Source organism: Podarcis raffonei, chromosome 16, assembly GCF_027172205.1.
Source record: "Podarcis raffonei isolate rPodRaf1 chromosome 16, rPodRaf1.pri, whole genome shotgun sequence".
NCBI lineage: Eukaryota > Metazoa > Chordata > Lepidosauria > Squamata > Lacertidae > Podarcis > Podarcis raffonei.
In genome coordinates this window covers 9,827,205-9,850,538 of record NC_070617.1, presented here as the reverse complement: position 1 = coordinate 9,850,538, position 23,334 = coordinate 9,827,205, and the positions used below count along the sequence as shown (strand labels likewise).

General features: G+C 45.5%; 1 protein-coding gene across 4 annotated transcripts in view; it reads left to right on the top strand.

Annotated features, from left to right (window-relative positions):
- The first annotated feature begins 8,210 nt into the window (after positions 1 to 8,210).
- Positions 8,211 to 23,334, top strand: part of LOC128403326 (lysosomal acid glucosylceramidase-like) — a 44,716-nt gene continuing 29,592 nt past the window's right edge. Inside the window, exon 1 of one of the 4 annotated variants that reach the window (XM_053368013.1) lies at positions 8,211 to 8,454. The gene's annotated coding sequence lies outside the window, so the exon portion shown is untranslated. Of the gene's footprint in view, positions 8,455 to 14,339; positions 14,487 to 15,145; positions 15,222 to 16,105; positions 16,253 to 23,334 lie in introns of those variants that run through there. The other 3 variants (XM_053368012.1, XM_053368010.1, XM_053368011.1) reach the window with 3 other exon arrangements.

Here is a 23,334-nt window from a genome sequence, read left to right as displayed (position 1 = left end):
GGCTATACTCGGACATATTCCTCATGAGAAGAGATAATCTCTTAAACTCACCATGTTCTGAATCTAGAATAATCTTGTTCCAGGATCTGATCTCACTTTTGCAACCCCACCTGACCCAAAAAAAGACTTCGCGCCAATCTTTATTCCTCAACAAATCCAAACTTTGGTTTGATCAGGAATGTATTGCTATGAAGTGTTCTTTGTTGGATAAGTACAGGAATTACAAATCAGCGAACTTACCCTTGCTTCCTGCGGAATGGTTCGAAGCCAAACGCAAATATAAAGATCTGATTAAAAAGAAAAAGCTTCAGGCCCAAAGAGGGGAGTGGCAACGCTTATTAGAGGCCTCTCGAAGGAAAGACCCAGCCACTTTTTGGAAAATAGTTGCGAAAAGTTGGCAAGACTCCCCGATTGAAATTGATTATACTATACCAGTTGGGATTTGGGAGGCTTACTTTTCATCTTTATATACATCAAATCAACATCTGCAGGCCATGCCCCCAGCTTCGAGTGATATTGGTGTCGAATGGCCCCCAGTAGCAACTGAAGAGATCTATAGGCTCATCCAATCCCTTAAACCTGGAAAAGCACCCGGCGTAGACAATATTACACCGGAACTCCTTAAGGCTAATGTTGAATGGTGGGCCCCTGTGCTAGCTGCCCTATTCACCAGCATAGATCAATCGGCCACTATCCCTGAGGACTGGGGATTAGCAATCATCATCCCTTTATTCAAGAAAGGGAGCCGATCAGATCCGGCTAATTACAGGCCAATTAGCCTCCTAAGTATCATTAGCAAATTGTATGCTGCCCACCTATGCGATAAATTAGTGGACTGGTTGGAACAAAACCACATTCTTTCAGAAGCACAGGCGGGTTTTAGGGCAAATCGGTCAACCTTAGACCAGGGCCTTGTTCTCCAACATCTTGCCGAGAAATATACATCAAGAAAAGGAGGTTCCCTATACGTGGCTTTTATAGATTTCAAATCTGCTTTTGATTTAATACTGAGGGACAGTCTTTGGGGAAAGCTAAGTGCCGCAAATATAAACAAACACCTACTGTATCTCATCCACAGTCTATATGAAAATACACGGATCTGGGTAAGGTGTGACCGACAGGGCCACCTATCCAAGGAAATCCAAATCCATCAGGGGGTTAGGCAAGGGTGTGTCCTTGCGCCTACTTTATTTAACTTCTATATCAACTCGCTAGTAGGAAATATGGAGAAAGAAAATGCCCATCCCCCCAAATTGGCTGGTACGCCCCTCCCGGTCCTTTTATATGCGGATGACACAGTTTTAATTTCTTTTTCTTGTGTTGGATTAAGAAAACTTTTGAGATCTTTTACCAAATATTGCAGCATCGAACAACTAACAATTAACTACAACAAATCCAAAGTCATGGTGTTCTCTAAAAAAAGGAGGAGGCACAAATGGAGAATAGACAATCGCTCAATAGAACAGGTAGCAACCTTTAAATACCTGGGTGTAACCTTTCAAGAAAGGGGCTCCTGGCGCTTTCAGATTAATAATACTATTGCAAATGCAGAAAGATCTACCAAAGCGTTAATAAGATTCTTTTATGGGAAAGGGGGCCAACACATACCGGCAGCCTCCCAGGTCTTTGCTGCCAAAATACTATCACAATTGTTATATGGATCCCAGATCTGCAGCTTTAAAAACCTTACTCTTTTAGAGGCATTCCAAACTAAGTTTTTCCGCTGCCTGCTGGGGATCCCCTCTTGCGTATCCAACATAGCGGTACGTTTGGAGGTTGGGCAAATTCCTATCAGTACTCGGATATGGATATTGAAGATCCATTATTGGCTAAAGCTTATTTTCTTCCCGGTTGGGCTGGCACCTTTAACCTTATTAGATACCTACCAATCCAGATGGAAAGCTACACTGCTGGAAAAACTTAAAGGCTTGGGGATCCCACAGCAGACCCTGATAGCGACAGGCTTCGAGAAAGCTAGGACTACAATCCGCCAGCGTATCTGGGACATAGAATTACAATGCCACATGAGCTAAATGATCAAACATCCAGCAATAAGGGACCATGGGAGAGGTTTCTCTCCAGCTAACTATCTGTCAGGTCTTCAGGTACCCAAATACAGACGGTCTTTTACCCTCGCCAGATTTAACGTTCTCCCTTCTGCCTTAATTCAGGGCAGATTTGAGGGTAAACCATACACAGCACGGGTCTGTCCTTGTGGCTCGGAAGTTGAAACTGCTTCACATGTATTATTACGTTGTCGTCTTTATGAGGATATACGTTTGACTTTTATTACACCTGTTTTGCAAAAGTCCAGGGAAGAATCGGAATACCATAGTTTAAAACTACTGCTAGAGGACAAGAATCCCAAGACTACATTAAATGTAGTCATTAAATAGCGTCATTAAATAGCGTCATTAAATAGACGCTAAATTCTGTGCGTCTGCAATCAATCGCAGGAAGCAAGTGGTATCCCATAATGACCAAACCCCTAAATGTTAATTACAGGGGGCACGCTAACAATTAATTTTAATTTTTATATTTAAATCTTTGTTATATTCATATTGTCCTTTGTATTTCTGATATTTTTTTATGATCTGTGATGTTGTGTGTGTTGACGCTGGTCTGTGACCGTATTAATAAATTCATTCATTCAAATAGTTGCTTTTAACAGTTTTTGCCATTAGCTTTATTGCTTTGCTCTTTGTAGCAAAAAGGAACCTCAAAACAGTTCAGAAAATCATGTGGTGTATAAATTTTTTATGAAATAAATAAATGAAACAAACCTTTTCATCTTTGAGATGTACCTTAAGCCACTTGGCTAGATTTGTTTTAGGCATTTTAAATACTGCGTACACTGAGTATTTAGATTGCTGCAACGTGCCCTGAGATCTCGTGAAGAAGGGCGGGTAAGAAATATAATGACTGAGTAAACGACTAAACAACAAAATAATAAACCTTTCTTTCTAGGAGGGTTTTTGTGTGTATGACAACTCGAGGATGGGCAGAAATTAAGCAGGTGCAGCTTTCCTCTGTGTTGGAGGGAGAAAGCTTCACCTGTTGGTTGGTTTTCTTTTCATGCACCTGTTAAAAGACAAAAGAGTCATTGCAGGAGCACACAAGTTGCTATGTATGCATTCAACGTATTAGTTCCTTCCTACATTCCCTTAATATAGAATCATAGAATCACGGGATTGGAGTTGAAAAGGACCCTGACATTTTGCCACCTCAAAGGTACACAAATCTGCCCTCAAGGCAGGCAAACTAATGATACCACTTTAAATAATGAAGCCACGGATGTAAAACTGCTCAAACCACACAATTAAAATTCCTCCCATGTATTTTCATTCTTAACCCACAACAAAGATTCATATCCTTCTGGAGGGAGCAAGCAAAGATTTGTTCGGTCTGCTTCCTCTTCTTCGTTTTGTTTTGTTTTATTGTTGTTGTTATTATTTATTAAAATTGTGTACCGCTCACCATCTGTAGATCTTAGGGCGGTTCACAACGCAAAATGACAATATAAAAAAACACAAAACACATAATAAAAATAAGAACAACCCCAAACCAATCACCCCCAATTCTTCTTGTTGGCATCTACATTTTGAAAAGAACCTAACTAACTTTCCGTCCCTGGTCTTATAGGCGGTTGGAATGCAGCTAATCGCTCAGATGGTACATTTCTCTGAATTTTAACGATGCAAATTTGATGCCAGAAAATTGCACAAAAATCAATACTTAATGGGAAATGCATGATGAGATGCATACAAAGAAAGTATATACTGTACAATGGTACCTTGGTTCTTGAACTTAATCCATTCCGGGAGTCCGTTCGACTCCCGAAACAGTTCAAAAACCAAGGCACGGCTTCCGATTGGCTGCAGGAGCTTCCTGCACTCGTTCGGAAACCACGGAAGCCACACCGGACGTTCAGCTTCCGAAAAACGTTCGCAAACTGGAACACTCACTTCTGGGTTTGCGGTGTTCAGGAACCGATTTGTTCAGGAGCCAAGCCATTCAAGTACCAAGGAAGCACTGTATTAGGGAAAGACTGTGAACAAAATGTATAAAATTTACTTGCAAGTGTGTGTTTGCGGGTTTTTTAAAACTCATATAAAGCAGGGCGAAACAGACTTTTTAAATAAAATAAATAAATTTTATTAGTTTTCAATTACAATCTAATAATAGCCCCATTGAAGACAGGAGTGCCTGGTGTGCTCTGGTCTATGAGGTCACGAAGAGTCGGACACGACTAAACGACTAAACAACAACAACAAATAGCCTCAAATCCAATTTATAATACAATTACGAATACCAATCATTCAAATACCGAGTTATATAATTTTGGTCGTCCCCCCCGCATTCTAGAATGAATGGTTTGATGATTTTATTTCTGCGTTCCAAAATCTTATTAATTTCAATTACATTCCATCATAATAATACTCCCTCACACAACAACTGCAATATTAATAACTCTTATTCGTGTTGACACATTAAATGATTTATAAAGCTACAAGTAAGGCACTCAAATTATATCCTCGTTCTTCCTGTGTGTGACAATTATTCTGTCCGCGGTGCAAAGCAGAGTAGACCTAAGAATACACAAAAGCATCACAGAATAGAAATTGGCTTCCGGTTTCAGAATATTACCTAATGTGCAAATGTATCTACATGTGAGCTGCAGATTAATCCATGATCACCATAAACATACATATTTAATCAGATTAAATTATTTAATTGGATGGAAGCTCTAATGTGTGCGGGGTTATCTGGGGCCGTGGCGCTGTCGTCTAAACCACTGAGCCTCTTGGGCTGGCCGATCAGAAGGTCGGCGGTTCGAATCCCTGCGATGGAGTGAGCTCCCATTGCTCCTGCCAACCTAGCAGTTCGAAAGCACGTTAATTTTGAATGGTTTCTTTAAATGTAAAGGTTCATCATTGTTCCACCTGATATGTATGTCTTTAAGGGGCCAGAGCAAAATAACGAGACCCAGCTTTACATCTGTGAAACATAGCAGGTGCTGCTGAGTTGTATTGATTAAGCTGTGTCAGCAATTGGGTGTAGTATATAAGGGGCAGCACCTAGCTCACACATTACCCTAGGGGATGGGTTGGTGGTTGGGTCTGGTTTGTTGTTGATGTATTTAGTGTATAAGGAGTTTTTGTTTTTGTAATTGAAACCTTGTTTAAGTTATTTTTGAGTCCCTTTTTAATGCATGGTCTCCCCAGCAAGCTCTCTGCAGTGCTACTAAACTGCAAATAGTCAACAGTCAAAGTGCAAGTAGATAAGTAGGTACCACTCTGGCGGGAAGGTAAACAGCATTTCCGTGCGCTGCTCTGCCAGAAGCGGTTTAGTCATGCTGGCCACATGACCCAGAAAAACTGTCTGCGGACAAACACCGGCTCCCTCGGCCAGTAAAGCAATATGAGCGCCGCAACCCCAGAGTCATCTGCAACTAGACACAACTTTCAGGGGTCCTTTACCTTTACCATTTTAGGAATAAAAAGACCCTAAATGATAACCTCCAGTTTTCCTCATATACCATATGGGGAATATTTATCCCTTTATTTATTGCATTCATGTCCTGCCATTTTCCTCCCAGGAGCTCCAGATGGCCTAAATGTTCTCCCCCCACTCCTTTAATCTCCACAACCACCTAGCGAGGTAGTTTAGGTTGAGACATAGCAGCTTGCCGAAAGTCACATCCTGCAAGCTACATGGCCAAGTGGGGAATTGATCCTAGTCTCTTCCACATCCCAGTCTGACACTTGTGGGCTCTGAACAGGATATGTTTGTGTAGATCAGACCCTCCAAATGCCCCTATTTTCCAGGGACAGTCCCAGATTTACAGAAGCCATACCGGTTTCTGATTTGACCCCAAATGTCCCGCTTTTCCTTAAAGGTAAAGGGACCCCTGACCATTAGGTCCAGTCGTGGCCGACTCTGGGGTTGTGGCGCTCATCTCGCTTTACTGGCCAAGGGAGCCGGCGTACAGCTTCCGGGTCATGTGGCCAGCATGACTAAGCCACTTCTGGCGAACCAGAGCAGCGCATGGAAACGCCATTTACCTTCCCGCACTATTTATCGACTTGCACTTTGACGTGCTTTTGAACTGCTAGGTTGGCAGGAGCAGGGACCGAGCAATGGGAGCTCCCCCCGTCGCGGGGATTCGAACCACTGACCTTCTGATCGGCAAGCTCTGTGACGCCCCTATTTTCATCAGAGAAATGTGGGAGGGTATAGAGTTATACGACCCCCGAGCCAAGGAGGTAAGTAACTATGCAACCTTTAGAAGACATCTGAAGGCAGCCCTGCTGAGGGAAGTTTTTTAACGTTTAATGTTTTTATATGTGTTGAATGCCACCCAGAGTGGCTGGGACAATCCAGTCAGATGGGTGGGGTACAAATAATAAAAACTATTGTTATCAACACCATTGTCATTACTGTTATTATCACTGAATAGGACGTCCCTATTTTCATCAGATAAACTTTGGAGGTTATGGTACCTTGTCAGTGGTTGACCTCAATTTTGGGATCCCCTGAAGTTTCAACTGTTTATGGGGATGCCTTTACAACCAGTAAAGTACCGTGTTTTGTGCTCTATAAGACTCACTTTTTCCCTCCTAAAAAGTAAGGGGAAATGTGTGTGCGTCTTATGGAGCGAATGCAGGCTGCGCAGCTATCCCAGAAGCCAGAACAGCAAGAGGGATTGCTGCTTTCACTGCGCAGCGATCCCTCTTCCTGTTCTGGCTTCTGAGATTCAGAATATTTTTTTTCTTGTTTTCCTCCTCCAAAAACTAGGTGCGTCTTATAGAGCGAAAAATACGGTAACCACTGTTATCTTTTTCAAGGGGGTTGTTTCATGACAGATCGCTCAAATTTCCCATGAGATTGCGTTTCAAATAAGGGACACTTGACAGCTATGGACTTATTCCATTTTGTGTCAATTCCCTCATACCTACACCTTGCCCCCCCCCCAATTCACTTGGCCTCGGAATTGTTGGGCTGGACCAAAAAGCGCTTTGGACCTCACATTAGAAACATAGAAACACAGAATTGTGGAATGGGATGGCACCCCAAGGTTAATCTAATCCAACCCCTGCAATGCAGGAATAATACATGCCCCCTAGATCCTTACAGATCCACGCGACGGTCACCTCCAGACTGGATTAGTGTAACTCGCTCTACGTGGAGCTGCCCTTGAGACTGATCCCAGAAACTCCAGCGGGTGCAGAATGCCGTGGCGAGACTCCTTACGGGGTCAGTGTGGTGTAGTGGTAAGAGTGGTAGATTTGTAATCTAGGGAACCGGGTTCGGGTCTCCGCTCCTCCACGTGCAGCTGCTGGGTGACCTTGGGCTAGTCACACTTCTCTGGTTTCTCAGCACCACTCACCTCACAGAGTGTTTGTTGTGGGGCAGGAAGGGAAAGGAGAATGTTAGCCGCTTTGAGACTCCTTAGGGTAGTGATAAAGCGGGATATCAAATCCAAACTCCTCCTCCTCTTCTTCCTCGCTGTGGGATCACATTCACCCGGTGCTATACCAGCTGCACTGGCTCCCGGTGGAGTACAGGATCAGGTTTAAGGTGCTGGTTTTAACCTTTAAAGCCCTATATGGCCTAGGACCCTCGTACCTACGGGACCGCCTCTCCTGGTATGTCCCACGGAGGACCTTACGGTCTTCAAACAAAAACATATTGGAGGTCTCAGGCCACAGGGAGGTTAGGCTGGCCTCAACCAGAGCCAGGGCTTTTTCGGCTGTGGCCCCGATCTGGTGGAACACTCTGTCACAAGAGACTAGGGCCCTGCGGGACTTGACATCTTTCCGCAGGGCGTGCAAGACAGAGCTGTTCCACCAGGCCTTTGGCCAAGGCACAGCCTGACCCCCTCCTTTGGCAATCCTCATAGAACTCTAGCCCAGTGGTTGCCATTAATCTGATTTGAATTTATTTTATAATGAAATGGTTTTAGAATGTTGTATCATTTTACTGTTGTTAGCCACTCTGAGCCCGGCTTCGGCTGGGGAGGGATATAAATAAAATATTATTATTATTAACAGATGGTGTCACCCATATTACATGTGACGTGTCTGAGCCACAGGGACCATGGATGACAACAACAAAATTGCAATTAGAAGGTTATGAAACATTCCTGGAATCATCTCCTCGCTCAGTCTCACATTAATTCACTTCTGGGGATCCTCCTCTTTAACTGTAGATGCCACCTAGCTTGAAGAGCCTGAATTTCTATCTCAGTTCCTACTGGCTCCAAAGACATCCCTATAAAGATACAGCCTTCAGAGCCTTTGGTCTTCCGTGACCAAAGAGCTGTGAGCAGCACCTGCTACCCAAAAACAGCACCTTCTCAATTTGACCTTCTCGCATGGCCACAAGGGCCCCAGGGACAAGCCTCCTTCTGAATTGTCGCAGGGAAGAATTTCTGGGCGGAACAGCTCTGGGGTGAGTACACTGGGGTTTCTGGAACTGAAACAAGGTGCAAACAAGAATTGATAATACTGTATTTTCCCATATATAAGCCACACTCCTCTCACCCCCCATTCCGACCATGAAAAGTTAAAAGAGCAGCTTAAATTTGTGACTTTACAAAAAAATGGCATTTACGATGTTGCTGCTGAAACAGACATACGGTAAAACGGAACGAGTGTGAGTGCCTGCGGGATTTTAAGGGAGCGGGTTATATTTGGATTTTGTTTTTGTTTTTCCCCTCCCTGAATTTTAAAGGTGCGGCTTATTTGTGGGTGCGGCTTATATTCGGGCCAATACAGTATTTTTTTATTATTAATTTTCAGTTACAATCCAATAATAGCCTCATTATAACAATACCAATTTATAATACAATTACTAATACCAATCGTTCAAATGCCGGAATATATAATTTAGATAAAGTGCCCCCCCCCGCATGCTAGAACTGATGGTTTCGATTATTTTCTTTATTTCTGCATTCCAAAATCTTATTAATTTCTATTACATTCCTGTCAAACTAATAATGCCTTATACAACAACTGCAATATAATATAAAATATAATATAATATAAAAACTATTTGTGTTGACACATGAAATGATTTATGGAACTACAAGTGAGGCACTCAAACTATATCCTTGTTCTTCCTGTGTGTGGCAATTATTCTTTGTGGTTCAAGGACCCGACCCCCGCAATGTGAAATGAATACACAAGGACACATGATATAAGGTTAATGGGCAAGGAAAGGCCACAACTTTATTGATTACAGCAGTGAAAAGGTATTGGCTTAGGCATTGGATCTCTAAAACAAGTGGGTTTATTCACCAGAAGGTGGAGCCTGTTGATGCTAATCCAACTATAGGCTCACCCCTGATGTCACCGAGGGTCGTGCCATGGCCTCCCGCCAAGCAGGCATCGGACAGAATACACGACCGCCAGATTCCTTTAACGGAATACCCAAAAATTGAAGGCATAGGCGATGGCCACACCTAGCACTTCGACACACCACAACACATTATTCCAATGCCTAACCTACCCACCAATACCACAAAAGTTGTGACGATTGCTACGAGGTAGGCGAAAAAACCAAAAGGCCTAATGCCAAATGGAAAAACTCCTACCAGGCCCCCTGGACAACCAGGGCGACCAACCTAAGGTCCATAGCAAGGCCAATGACCTAAGCCCTAACTCAAAGGGAGTGGAGGGTGGGTGACTCACGACGAGACGACGGCGAAGAATGAGGCCGGGGAGAGGCTGGCGCTGCAGCAAAAGGCTGCTGAGCACGCCCCCTCGGAGGCACCTGGTTGGGTGCCTGTCGAGGGGCGTGGGCGCCAGCCAGGAGAGGTGGAGGCTAGGGGCGGTGCTCGGGCTCCCGCCCACAACCACTCCCCTCTCTTCCAGGGAGGAGAGTCTTTCTGTCCTTGTAAAATGTTATGTCTGTTTTCCCCTCGGTTGTTGCTATTATCCATCCTGCCTTGGGTGGAGCTGATATCCCATTGTTGTTCCAGAAATTTCTCCCTCCCTCTGTCCCATACTTCATTGTTTTGAAACTTTAACAGCTGCAAAAATCACTCTGTCCCAATGAATATCCTGTTTTTGCCATTTTTCCTCTCAGTCTGGGAAGAAGAGTGGTCTGTCAAACTGCAGATGACTCAATAACTGTCAAACTGCAGATGACTCAGTTCCTTGGCAAGTTTGCAGACTCCTGTCATCCTTCCGTCCAACTGAATTAAATTCTAAGTCCACTTAGCGTTATTCAGTTCACTCCATAAATAATAAAGGATGGGGACGAGTCGGCTCTAAGTTTCCATCGTAAACTTTTCGCAAAATTGAGCTTCCCTCCCTTTTTCCTTTTTTTTACACACACAGTTTTGTTTAATTACAGATAGGTAGCCGTGTTGGTCTGCCATAGTCAAAACAAATTTTTTTTTTCTTCCAGTAGCACCTTAAAGACCAACTAAGTTAGTTCTTGGTATGAGCTTTCGTGTGCATGCACACTTCTTCAGATACACTGAAACAGAAGTTGCCAGATCCTTCTATATAGTGAGAAGGTGGGGAGGGGTATTACTCAGAAGGGTGGTGGGAATGACTGAAACAGAAGTTGCCAGATACTGCCAATCACCCATTCCCACCACCCTTCTGAGTACTGTACAAATATAATTTGAACTAATGTTCAAAAGAGGGTTGCCGAATCATAAACGTAGAGAAGAAAACTTAACATAAAGAAACTGTAGCCTCCCCTCACCGGACACAGTCTTTTGCACCCAATGAAGTCTGATCTCAAGTTCAAACCGTAAAGTCCTTGCAGTTGGTTCTGTTCCGCAGTTTATGATCTCATCTCTTCTAGCACATGCCCGTACTTTAGTCCAAATTAAGCTCCAATTCACAGGAGAACCTCTGCTTCTTAATGGCAGCGTTGGAGGGTTTTTGGCAGGCAAAGTGCTTTTGCAATCAGCGCCTCCCTGCCCCACTCATTCCATGCCAGAGTGAGAGGCAAGTAACGAGACAAACTGCAAGTGAAGCCCATCCCCCTGTCCTGGGGGGGAACTTGCAAGGATAATTATCCTCAATCATCCTTGTTTTTTCTTTGCCAAGGATCTCCCGCTGTCATGGGAGCTGCCTCCATTAAGGCAGACCGGAACCAGAAGCCATGTCTAGGAGAATTGGCCAGGCTTCCAAAGAGAGTACAGGTTGTTTCGATATCCTAGAACACCATGAGATGCAATACACCTGCCAACTGCAAAATGGTCACACTTTGGAGAATGGGTTGGGACAGGGAGAGCAGGAAACTTGGCTTTTGATCCCTATTTGGTCACGATGCTCTGCTCAGCTCACCCTTCCTCGCAGGGTTGTTGTGAAGCTAAAACGCAGGAAGGGGAAAGAGACTTGCGTAGGCTGACCTGAGCCTGCTGCTGGGATAAAAATACAATAACTTATGAATGAAATGAAGAGTGCAAATGACCTTGCTAGGTCCTGCTGTGGTTAGACAGAAATCCCTAGCAAGTTGGATAGTGAAGGGTGGTTTTTAAAAAAATATTATTTAATGCTGCAATGTTGTTGTTTCAATGATCTTAAACATATTGTATTTTAGCGTTTATTTTTAAACATACAGTGGTACCTCGGGTTAAGTACAGTGGTACCTCGGGTTAAGTACAGTGGTACCTCAGGTTAAGTACTTAATTCATTCTGGAGGTCTGTTCTTATCCTGAAACTGTTCTTAACCTGAAGAACCACTTTAGCTAATGGGGCCTCCTGCTGCTGCCATGCCACCAGAGCACGATTTCTGTTCTCATCCTGAAGCAAAGTTCTTAACCTGAGGTACTATTTCTGGGTTATCGGAGTCTGTAACCTGAAGCGTATGTAACCTGAAGCGTATGTAACCCGAGGTACCACTGTATTGCATTTTAGCATTTTATGTTTCTCAACTACAGCTGATATACCGTAGTTTTTGCTCTATAAGACTCACTTTTTCCCTCCTAAAAAGTAAGGGGAAATGTGTGTGCATCTTATAGAGTGAATGCAGGCTGCGCAGCTATCACAGAAACCAGAACAGCAAGAGGGATTGCTGCTTTCACTGCGCAGCTATCCCTCTTGCTGTTCTGGCTTCTGAGATTCAGAATATTTTTTTTCTTGTTTTCCTCCTCCAAAAACTAGGCGCGTCTTGTGGTCTGGTGCGTCTTATAGAGCAAAAAATACGGTAAGTAGGGAGAGGAGTGAATGGGAGGGAAGATTGCCTTGCATGGAGGTCATATTTACCTGTGCCAGATTTGTCCTTGCAGACAGGACCTTGTGATGGATAGAGCAAGGAATGTGAGAGCCAATGTGGCGCTGTTTCTAGAATGTTGGACTGGAACGTGGGTTCAAATCCCCACTCGGCCATAAAACTCAGTTGGTGACTTTGGGCAGTCTCTCAGCTTGCAGGGGATTTTTTTTTTGCGGGGGGGGGGGAATAAAACAGGGAGAAAGATAACAATGCATGCCACCTTGAACTCCTTGCAGGAAAAGTGGAATACAGATCTATTAATAATACCACCAGTTAAGGTAAAGGTAAAGGAACCCCGGACCATTAGGTCCAGTCGTGGCCGACTCTGGGGTTGCGGCGCTCATCTCGCTTTATTGGCCAAGGGTCATGTGGCCAGCATGACTAAGCCGCTTCTGGCAAACCAGAGCAGCACACAGAAACACTGTTTACCTTCCCGCTGGAGCGGTACCTATTTATCTACTTGCACTTTGACATGCTTTCGAACCGCTAGGTTGGCAGGAGCAGGGACCAAGCAACGGGAGCTCACCCCGTCGCGGGGATTCGAACCGCCAACCTTCTGATCAGCAAGTCCTAGGCTCTGTGGTTTAACCCACAGTACCACCAGTTAGCCTTTCCCAAATGGGCTGCTCTCCATAGATATTAAGTAGTGAGTGGACATAGCAGACAACACAGAGATTTCTCCAAGTAGTTCTTTATAAGTATGCTGGAACTGAACTGAACTGAACAGCTCAGCCGGTCTGCTTTTATAGGCAGCTGGCTGTCAACATTGTAGCAACAACACCCCAGGGTTTCCTGCCTAAATTAACTGACGTGGACCCAAGTGAAAACTATATGCACAATACCCCTGGTGGCCAGGGTGAGAACTTCAATACATAACACCCCTCCCCACCGAGATAAGGCATTAGTTACTCATATTAGTTCCATTACATACAGCAAAATCCTTATTGGTTTCAGTAAGGTGCATAACAGCATCTTAAAAAGCAGAGACATCACCTTGCCAACAAAGGTCCATATATTTAAAGCTATGGTTTTCCCAGTAGTGATGTATGGAAGTGAGAGCTGGACCACAAAGACGGCTGATCGCCGAAGAATGGATGCTTTTGAATTCTGGTGCTGGAGGAGACTCTGGAGAGTCCCATGGACTGCAAGAAGATCAAACCTCTCCATTCTGAAGGAAATCAGCCCTGAGGGCTCACTGGAAGGACAGATCCTGAAGCTGAGGCTCCAAGACTTTGGCCACCTCATGAGAAGAGAAGACTCCCTGGAAAAGACCCTGATGTTGGGAAAGATGGAGGGCACAAGGAGAAGGGGACGACAGAGGACGAGATGGTTGGACAGTGTTCTCGAAGCTACCAGCTTGAGTTTGACCAAACTGTGGCAGGCAGTGGAAGACAGGAGTGCCTGGCGTGCTCTGGTCCAGGGGGTCACGAAGAGTCGGACACGACTAAACGACTCAACAACAACAAGGCACATAAGCATATTGATTCCAATTTTACAAGTTCGCAGGCATAGCTTGTTCACTGTTAACAATATCGCCCGTAAGACTCACCATCACATATTAATTGACCCTATTCACCATACAGCTTTACATGTGCAGTTTGTCCGGTGAACATTGTAACAACAACAACCCAGGGTTTCCCACCTAAATCAGCTGACGTGGACCTGAGCAAAAACTATATACACAATATCCCTGGTGGCCAGGGTGAGAACTTCAACACATAACAATGGATGATGTTGGATTTCCAACCCCAGCCTGTCTGGTCAGGGATGACGTGAGCTACAGTTCAACCACATGTGTGGAAAACACCAGGTTGAGTGAAGTTGTTGTGAGTAAGTAAATAGTCACCGCCTTTATAAATGGAGGTTCCCCTCCTGGCTGTTTGGAAAGAGAAGGCGAGTCCTCCAGGACCGGACCACAGCCCCCTCTGGCCTGGTCTCCAGTGGTTCTCCTGAGAAGCCCTGTAGCAGGTGGCAATGGTTGCTTTTCTGGGTGGCGGCTATTGTGGCTGTTGGCTGAGCAATTGTGGCTAGTAGCCTTAACATCATGAACATAGGAAAGGCCTTGTTGGGTCCTGAGATTTGCCCAGACCTGCAGAAACCAACCCGGTACTGCTAGCCGGTGCTTTTCCCCAAGGAAAATAGGTGCCGGAACTCACCACAAAGTTGTTACCATTAGTTGCCGGGCGACTCGGGGCAGCCCTGAACAGAGGCCGGTTTGGCAACAGCCGCATCCATCGCCCACAGAGGTACAAGCTGTCTCCCTAGCTGGTTTCGGGGCCGGCCCTGGTTCTGGTACCGGTCAAATAAATGCACCCTGCCTCCCTCATTCTCTGAGATTCAGGTAGACGGCTAGGGCATCTCAGAAGGGCCCTCGTGGAAACATGTCCACATGCAACGCTAGAGGCCTAGCTGGAGAGCTTAAAGCCTACTGCTGCTATACGGGAGATAAATAAATAATAATTGGCCCCAGTCCATAGCTCAATTATGGTTAGGAACAGCTAGGACCTAGGTGGAGTCATAGTAAACAAGTGCAGACTCACACATGTTAGCCAGCTTCCATTTTGACTCAAGATGTTTGTTTTGGGCTTCTCAGAAGTACGTAACGGCAAGTAGCAGGCAGAGGAAGTGCCAGCCTGCAATGGTGCCCACCTGAGAGGGGCTGGAACTATGCTCCGGCTAAATAAAAAGCACTGCTGGTAGTTACTGTATTTTTTCGTGTCTAAGACAATGCTTTTTGCTATAAAAAAAATTAGGCAAAAATTGGGTGTCGTCTTATACACTGATAGTGAATGCAAAGGGGGGACGTGCGATTAATGGCAGCAGCAAGCAGGAAAATGGCAGCTGCGATTGGGCAGGCGATTGGTGGCTGTGGCAAGTGGGCGGGCGGGCATTTCGTGGCGGCGAGCGGGCAGACAATTGGCGGCTGCGGCGAGGTGTGCGATCGGCAGTGGCTGTGGCAAGCGATCTGCAGTGGCGGGCAGGTGGGTGAGCGATTGGTGGAAGTGTCCTCCCCCACCCTCCCAAAAAGCTAAACAACTTAATTTCTTAATTTGGGGTTTTTGAAAAAGGGGGTCGTCTTCAACATGGGGGCATCTTATACATGGAAAAATATAGTATCCACACACCGATCATGGTCTCTGCGCTTCATTTGCTCTAAAAGCTTCCAGAGTACAGTGGTACCTCTGGATGCGAACGGGATCCATTCCGGAGCCCCATTCGCATCCTGAAGCGAACACAACCTGCGTCTGTGCGTGTGCGGGGTCGTGATTCGCCGCTTCTGCGTATGCGCGTGACATCATTTTGAGTGTCTGCGCATGCGCGAGCGGCAAAACCCAGAAGTAACGTGAAGCTACTTCAACCCGAGGTATGACTGTATATGTTATCCATCTGTTGGCTTGGCCAGACCAGAGCTGGTTGTGGCAGAACAACACTGTCTAATAAAACTGAAATATTTAGAGTGCCTATTAAAGTTCCATCATGGAGATTTAAAGTTCTGTCATGAAGATTAATGGCTTCCTTTTGTGTCATGTTTCTGGGCCAGGCCTGAGCTTTAAAGCTCTGACACAATCTATTTTGTTTTTGCCCTCGTGCTTCCCCCACAAAACTCATTCTTTACTGCTGAATCAGAGCAAATGACAACTCATGGAAACTCCAAGTTGCTGTTTGTCTTTATTCAGCATTAAAGAACAGGTTTTCCAGGAGAAAGCAGCAGAGAGAGAGAGAGAGAGAGAGAGAGAGAGAGAGAGAGAGAAAGAAGAAGAAGAAGAAGAAGAAGAAGAAGAAGAAGAAGAAGAAGAAGAAGAAGAAGAAGAAGAAAAGAGCTTGGACAGGGAGCTTTAAAGCACAGACCTAGAATCATAGAGTTGTGAAGGACCCTGAGGACAATCTAGTCCAACCCCAGGAATATGCAGCTGTCTCTTACGGGGATCGAACCTGCAACCTTGGCGTGATCAGCACCACACTTTAACCAACTGAGCCATCTAGCCTGTGTTTAGAAAGCACAGGGCAATAGGTAAGTTTGGCTGAACCCTTAAACGTTAACCTGTCGCTATTTCATCCCAACTGTTGAAGAATCCCGGACCGAAAGAAAGAGGACTGAACTTTTAAGACTTGGACGAACCAACAGGAAAGGTGCTATTATTCCCCTGGCAGCTGAGCCCAAATCTTCACAGCATGGGGAGTGTATAAAGGGGAGGGAGGAAATGTTTGTTTGGGGCCATAGGCGTAGCTGGGGGGGCAGGGAGGGGCAGCTGCAGAAATGGATTGATTATACCTTTCTTTTATTAGAAACCACATCCAAATTCATGTGGGGTTTGTGATTTCAGCTCTCTTGACCTAATATGCTGGAGACAGTTCTGTAGTAACACTTCTTTATTAAAGCAAACAAGACTGAGAACTGAGGAGGGGAGAGCTACATTTATAGGGACAGGGAACTAGCTAGAAAGGATACATTTTGGAGGGAACAATATCAGGCAATCACAGTCCTGCCTTTTGGAGGAAACCAATAAGACAGAGGATCCAAATACAGCAGCTTAAATGAACCAATAGTAGCTGTACCCTCTGGAACCAAAAGGCAGTTACTTTACCCTAATGCAAATACAGACAATAATAATACAGATATAAAATCCTTTGACTCAATACACAACAGGGAGTGTATAAAGGGGAGGGAGGAAATGTTTGTTTGGGGCCATAGGCGTAGCTGGGGGGGCAGGGAGGGGCAGCTGCAGAAATGGATTGATTATACCTTTCTTTTATTAGAAACCACATCCAAATTCACTGCAAGCGGGTCACACCCAGCAGCTCAGCTTGAAAAGTGTTTAAGGAAGGCATATAAGGATCAGGCTTTTGTGGGTTCAGTTTTCTCTGAAGTTGGCATACTTACAGGACAGAGAATACATTAATCTTATGGGGCAGGCGGGTTGGAAGTGCATTTTAAGCCTTTAACCAGACATCTTCTGGTAGCAGCAATACTAATGGTGGCCGGTTCACTAGTCGGACTGCATATTCTGATTCCTCAGATCCCAAGTTTCTTTCCTTTTTAAATATATGCTTATTGTAGAGGGTTTGAGGCTTGTGGGGTGTATTGTCGGGCTGCCAGACATTTACCAGGCTGCCATGAGGGGAAAAATGGGATCTTCTTAGCAAAAGAAAGAACATCCATGCTCAGTGGCAGCCTACCTCTGAGTGCCTGGTGCTGAGGGACACAAGCGAGTGAAGGTCTGTTGGCTCCTGTGCTCTATTTATGGGGCTTTCCCAAAAGCATATACCTCCCCTGGGGGGCACTGAAATGATCGGGGGGGTGTAGCCTTGGGTGCAATTGGGGGGGGCATTAAATAAAAATAAGGGGGTGGCAAAAGCATAGAGAAAAAAGGGAAGAATAATTTGAGAAAGCGTTTGTACATGTTTGATGTGTTGCGTAATGGCGCCCAATGTAACATGGAGTTAAAGTCGTAGTGATTATTTTCCACATAGACACTCAAAATGCAAGTTAACTATGTGTGTGTGTGTGTGTGTGTGTGTGTGTGTGTGTGTGTGTACCTTGGGTTAAGAACTTAATTTGTTCAGGAAGTCCGTTCTTAACCTGAATCTGTTCTTAACCTGAGGTACCACTTTAGCTAATGCGGCCTCCCGCTGCCGCGGCGCCGCCACCACACGATTTCTGTTCTCATCCTGAGGTAAAGTTCTTAACCCGAGGTATTATTTCTGGGTTAGCGGAGTCTGTAACCTGAAGCGTCTGCAACCTGAAGCGTCTGTAACCTGAGGTACTACTGTGTGTGTGTGTGTGTGTGTGTGTGTGTGTGTGTACACCGATTGTAAATAGCTAATTGCGGTGACTTAAGAATGCTGCTGACAAAAATACAATGCAAATTTGTCACTGCATCTTTCTGTTTGTTTGCTTAAAGAAAGTAGATATCTAGGGGGGCGGGGGCGGACAAAGGCTGAGTATTTTTTTTTCTCTGAAAAGGGGGCTGTAGGCCAAATAAGTTTGGGACCCTCTGCACTCGATGGAGACCCCTTTGGGTCTTCTATGCCACCCACCTGCTCTCTGGCATTTGGGGTAAATGGGAGCACCACATGGCCCATGCAAAGCCCCCATTTCTGTGCAAACAAAGTGATTAATTAAGCCAGTGATGGCCAAACTCGCCCCTCTAGCTGTTTTGGGACTACAGTTCCCATCATCCCTGACCACTGGTCCTGTTAGCTAGGGATGATGGGAGTTGTAGTCCCAAAACAGCTGGAGGGCCAAGTTTGGCCATCACTGAATTATGCAATCTGGCCTGTTGCAAAATATCGCAATGTGGAGAGGTGATTAGTTAATGCCTGTTGCGGGTGCTGAGTCAGAAGGCAGAGAACCCATAATTTTGTCCCCGTTTGCCCTCTCCTTCCTGAGTTCAGCAGGAGAGGCAGTGCCTCTGAACTGGTTGCAAGCAAGAAGGGTTGGTGGAGCAAGGGCCCCATTAGTCCTAATGGACTGCCGAGCTCATGTTCTCGATTCCAGCCGGCCATGCCCTTTCCCAAGATACTCTGTTCCATTTCCACACCCACACCAAACGCTCCATGTGGGAGGCAGCCTGCCTTTTGAACCTAGGAAAGGAGGAACAGGTAGAGCCGAGGCAAGCCTGAGGAAAGCATGACCCAGGCTCATTTCAAAGTTTGATTCAGACTCCCTGGCCCCAAAAGCAAGGAGTGGCTGTCCTCAAACTCCCCCTAAGGCAGGCTGTAGGAGTGCAAATATTCAGTGTGGGGTCAGGTGGGATTACTATGAGGAATTATAAAATATGCATCAAGCCATTGTGTCCACGATGAATGCATTGTGTTGACTGGGTTTGATACATTGACAATAATTTCTGATCAAATCCCACAACCCTCTGCATCTCTGGCCATTTCCTCTACTGCCCATCTCTCTCTTCATAAGTCACGTATGCAGCCCAAGCAGGCATCTTGGGTCATCAAAGATAGTGGGCGAGTTTCTTTGATGTAGCTTTCTGATATGTTAATCCCAGGATGTTAATCTTAGGGCAGGGAAACAGATCTCACATGAAGGTGATAATGATCGCTGTCCTCCTGGTCACCCTTCTTATCATGTATATTGTTTGTTTATCATCTCCAGGGTTGCCAAATGCTCTCCTTTGTAGTTCTGTTCTTTGTTTGCCCCGTGCTTAATTAGTTTTGGTAGTTTAACTTTGTTCCCACGTGGGGTTTGTGGAAATGCTCAGAAGAAATCTGATTGGTTCACACCCTGTAAAAAGTTCTTTTGTGAATAAAACGACCTGGGCCGAGGGGTAGAGAGAGAGATTATTATACGCACCCTTCCCAGAGTCTTGCTGGTTCAAGCCTCTGTGTGTATTCTTATTAATCAGAGTTCAATCCTTCCTTTACTTTGAGAACGCCTCACAGGCAGGCAGTGGCTAGAACAGGGGAAGACGGAGAGATGAGATGCACAACCTCTGGGTGTGTTAGTGTGTTGTTGTTGTTGTTGTTGTTGTTGTGGTTGTGATGTAGCCATTCCATGCTGCATCAGGAGCAGATCATGGAGATGATAATGAGCGAAGGCTGCTGGATCAGGCAAATGGTCCATCTTAGTCACGCACCTTGCTCTCACAGCGGCCTGCCTGGTGGCTGTGGGAAGGCAGCAAGCAGTATCTGAGCATAAGAGCAACTCCTGGACCCTCAGGGTCTGTTAGTTTCTGTTTTGCCCCTGAGCAGCTGAGTCACAAGGCTCTGTTTACATTCCACATATTCCATACTGTTGGAAGTCTCATGGGAGACGGATGTGATGTACTGGTTTCCTGTTCCTTTGTTCCTTTGTTGTTCAGTTGCTCTCTGCTTTCATAGAGAGAGGATGTGTTTTTCTTTGCTGTCTGCATAGCGAGAAATAAAACTCTTTAGCCATGTAGCCATAAATTTCATCACTTCCCTGTGCTGGAAACTCCTCTGAACGGGAATGTGCCTGAGGCCTCAGGCCATTAATTATCGTCGGGAGGCGATTCGGAAGGACTCGGCTGGAGGAAAATGAGCTTTATCAGCTTGGCCGAGCGGAGATCCCGACATTTTTGGTTTGGGGCCCAGAAGAATGGCAGAAGAATGGAATGCAGGTTATCTTCTCTGTGTGTCATCTCCAACTCTGCAATGCTACTGTTATAAAAGTCATGTTCTGCCCTCCCTCTCTGCAAGTCCAGGGGGTTCCAGACACGCTCCCAGGGTCTGTCGCGGGTGGTGCTGTGGTCTAAACCAATGGGCCTCTTGACCTTTCAAATCTCCAGTCTTTGGTCACACCTGGGATAAGAAGTTGTGGGCAACCCTTGATGGCTCTCTGTTGTAATGCTAGCAGCTCTGTCCTTCCCTCAGCCAGCCAGCCAGCCAGCCAGCCAGGTTTGCGTAAGGCAGCCCAGGAATCCCCTTGCAGCTTACGTTCTGCCTTCGTATCACAAAGAACCCCAAACCCGAGCATTTATTAATTTCTATGGTGGGGAATCCCCCTCCCTATTTCTATAACACTATTAACTCTCCCCTCCTGTGGCTTCCAGCAAGGCCTGCCATATTTTGAAGAGCAAAAAAAGAGAACACATTTGCCAGCTTCTAATTTTAACTATGAATCGTTATAATGACTCTAACTGTGAAGGAAAGCGATGTGTCCTGGGAAAAGAGGACATATGGCAACCCTATCTCCTCCATGAATTTGTCCAGTTCTCTTTTAAAAGCCATCCAGGTTGGTAGGCATCAAAGCCAGACACTCCAAGTGTCCCTATTTCCCAGGGATTTACAGAAGCCATCCCGGTTTCTGATTTGATTCTGGATGGTCCTACTTTTCCTTAGGACGTCCTTATTTTCACTGGAGAAATGTTGGAGGGTATGGAGTTATGTGACCCCGCCGAGCCAAGGAGATAAGTAACTTTACAACTTTTAGAAGACATCTGAAGGCAGCCCTTAGGGAAGGTTTTTTAAAAAAAAATGTTTAATGTTTTATTATGTTTTTATATATGTTGAATGCCGCCCAGACTGGCTACCCAGTCAGATGGGTGGGGTGAATAATAATAATAATAATCGCTCGCTGCTCCTTCGCCTCAGCCTTCCCTGCAGAGTTCCCTTCTCCAAGCACCTCCCATTCCTGGTCTGAGTACTCACAGAAGGAATTGTAGGTGGGACGTGGGTGGTGCTGTGGGTTAAACCACAGAGCCTAGAACTTGCCAATCAGAAGGTCGGCGGTTCGAATCCCCACGACGGGGTGAGCTCCCGTTGCTCGGTCCCTGCTCCTGCCAAACTAGCAGTTCAAAAACACGTCAAAGTGCAAGTAGATAAATAGGTACCACTCTGGCAGGAAGGTAAAGGGCGCTTCCGTGCACTGCTCTGGTTCGCCAGAAGAGGCTTAGTCATGCTGGCCACATGACCCGGAAGCTGTATGCCGGCTCCCTCGGCCAATAAAACAATATGAGCGCCGCAACCCCAGAGTCGGTCATGACTTTACCTAATGGTCAGGGGTCCCTTTACCTTTACCTTAAAGGAGGCAGTAGGGATGCGCGTGGCACTGTGGTCTAAACCACTGAGCCTCTTGGATTTGCCAATCAGAAGATCAGCGGTTCGATTCCCCGTGATGGCGTGAGCTCCTGTTCCTCGATCCCAGCTCCTGCCAACCTAGCAGTTCGAAAGGATGCCAGTGCAATTTGATAAATAGGTACCGCTCCGGCGGGAAGGTAAACGGCGTTTCCATGCGCTACTCTGGTTTCGCCAGAAACGGCTTAGTCATGCTGGCTACATGACCCAGAAAAACTGTCTGCGGGCAAACGTCGGCTCCCTTGGCCAGTAAAGCGAGACAAGCACCTCAACCCCAGAGTCGTTTGCGACTGGACTTAACCGTCAGGACTCCTTTACCTTTACCTTTAAAGGAGGCAGTGGAAGACAGGACTGCCTGGCGTGCTCTGGTCCATGGGGTCATGAAGAGTCGGACACGACTAAATGACTAAACAACAACAACAACAACAACAAACTACACCTCCCAGGCTCCTTTGGGGGAAGCAGCACACATGAGCAGTTCCAAAGGCAGCAATTATGGTTAATGCGCAACAGCGCATTTTAAAATTACACCCCACCCTCGCATGGCCAGCTTGTGCGTTCCCTCTTCATTTCTAATCTTATGAATAATGTGCAAATTAGTAACAGCACAGAAACAAGCCTTGGGCACCAAACAGAACTAGTTTAGGAAGTCTAACCTCCTGGTTGAGGCCAAGAGGAATCAAGTGAATCAGCAGCTTATCTCTCAAGCACGGAGACAGAAGCATCCCACAAGAGGAAACAGTGGAACTCTTCTATTCCCAGGGAACAGCTTGTAGGTCACCAAGTATCTCTCTAGATGGTTGTGGGGCTTCCAGAAAACCATAATTGCAGCTGTCTCACTCTTCAACGCATGGCACAGGGTTGAAAGATTTCCACACACATGCACTCATGAGGGCTAGTAACTTTTTTTTTAAAAAAAAATAATTTTTATTAACAGGCCAATTACATCACATTATCCATATCACATTAATTCCAAATTATACAGCCAAATTTTAAATTTTGTTGGGGATACCCATACATCAAGCTCCGCTCGAGTCCAAAACAGCATCACTTATCTTACTACTTTAATTAGACAGTTCTGTCCAGTTTGATCCGGATAGTCCTTTATTACTTCCTTTCTCTTCTTGTTGTTATCATAAATTCCTTTCTTTGCGATCTCTGATGATTTTCACAAGCAGGTTAAAAGCTGGCATTCTATGTGGATTTTGTACTCTTCCAAAAATCATATCGATCAGGGACAGCCTCTGTACAACACTTCCATAAACAAATTAATCTCCGATCTGTCCTTTATTTTTCTCAGGCTTACCAAATAAATAAAATGAGTCCGGGGGCTCTGTCAGGCCAAACTCACATTCCAACATTCCTTCTCCTTCGAACAATCCTGATTCTCCTCCCCCAGTCCTTCTTCCTCCGGCAAGCCTGAGGGCTAGTAACTTTTAGTGTATGTGTTCTTAGATCGAAACTTATCTCTTTGGGACAGCAGATTCCTCAAGAAGTGGCCTCTTTAGCAGAAGCAAAAGTATATGAAGGTCTAGAAAGGCT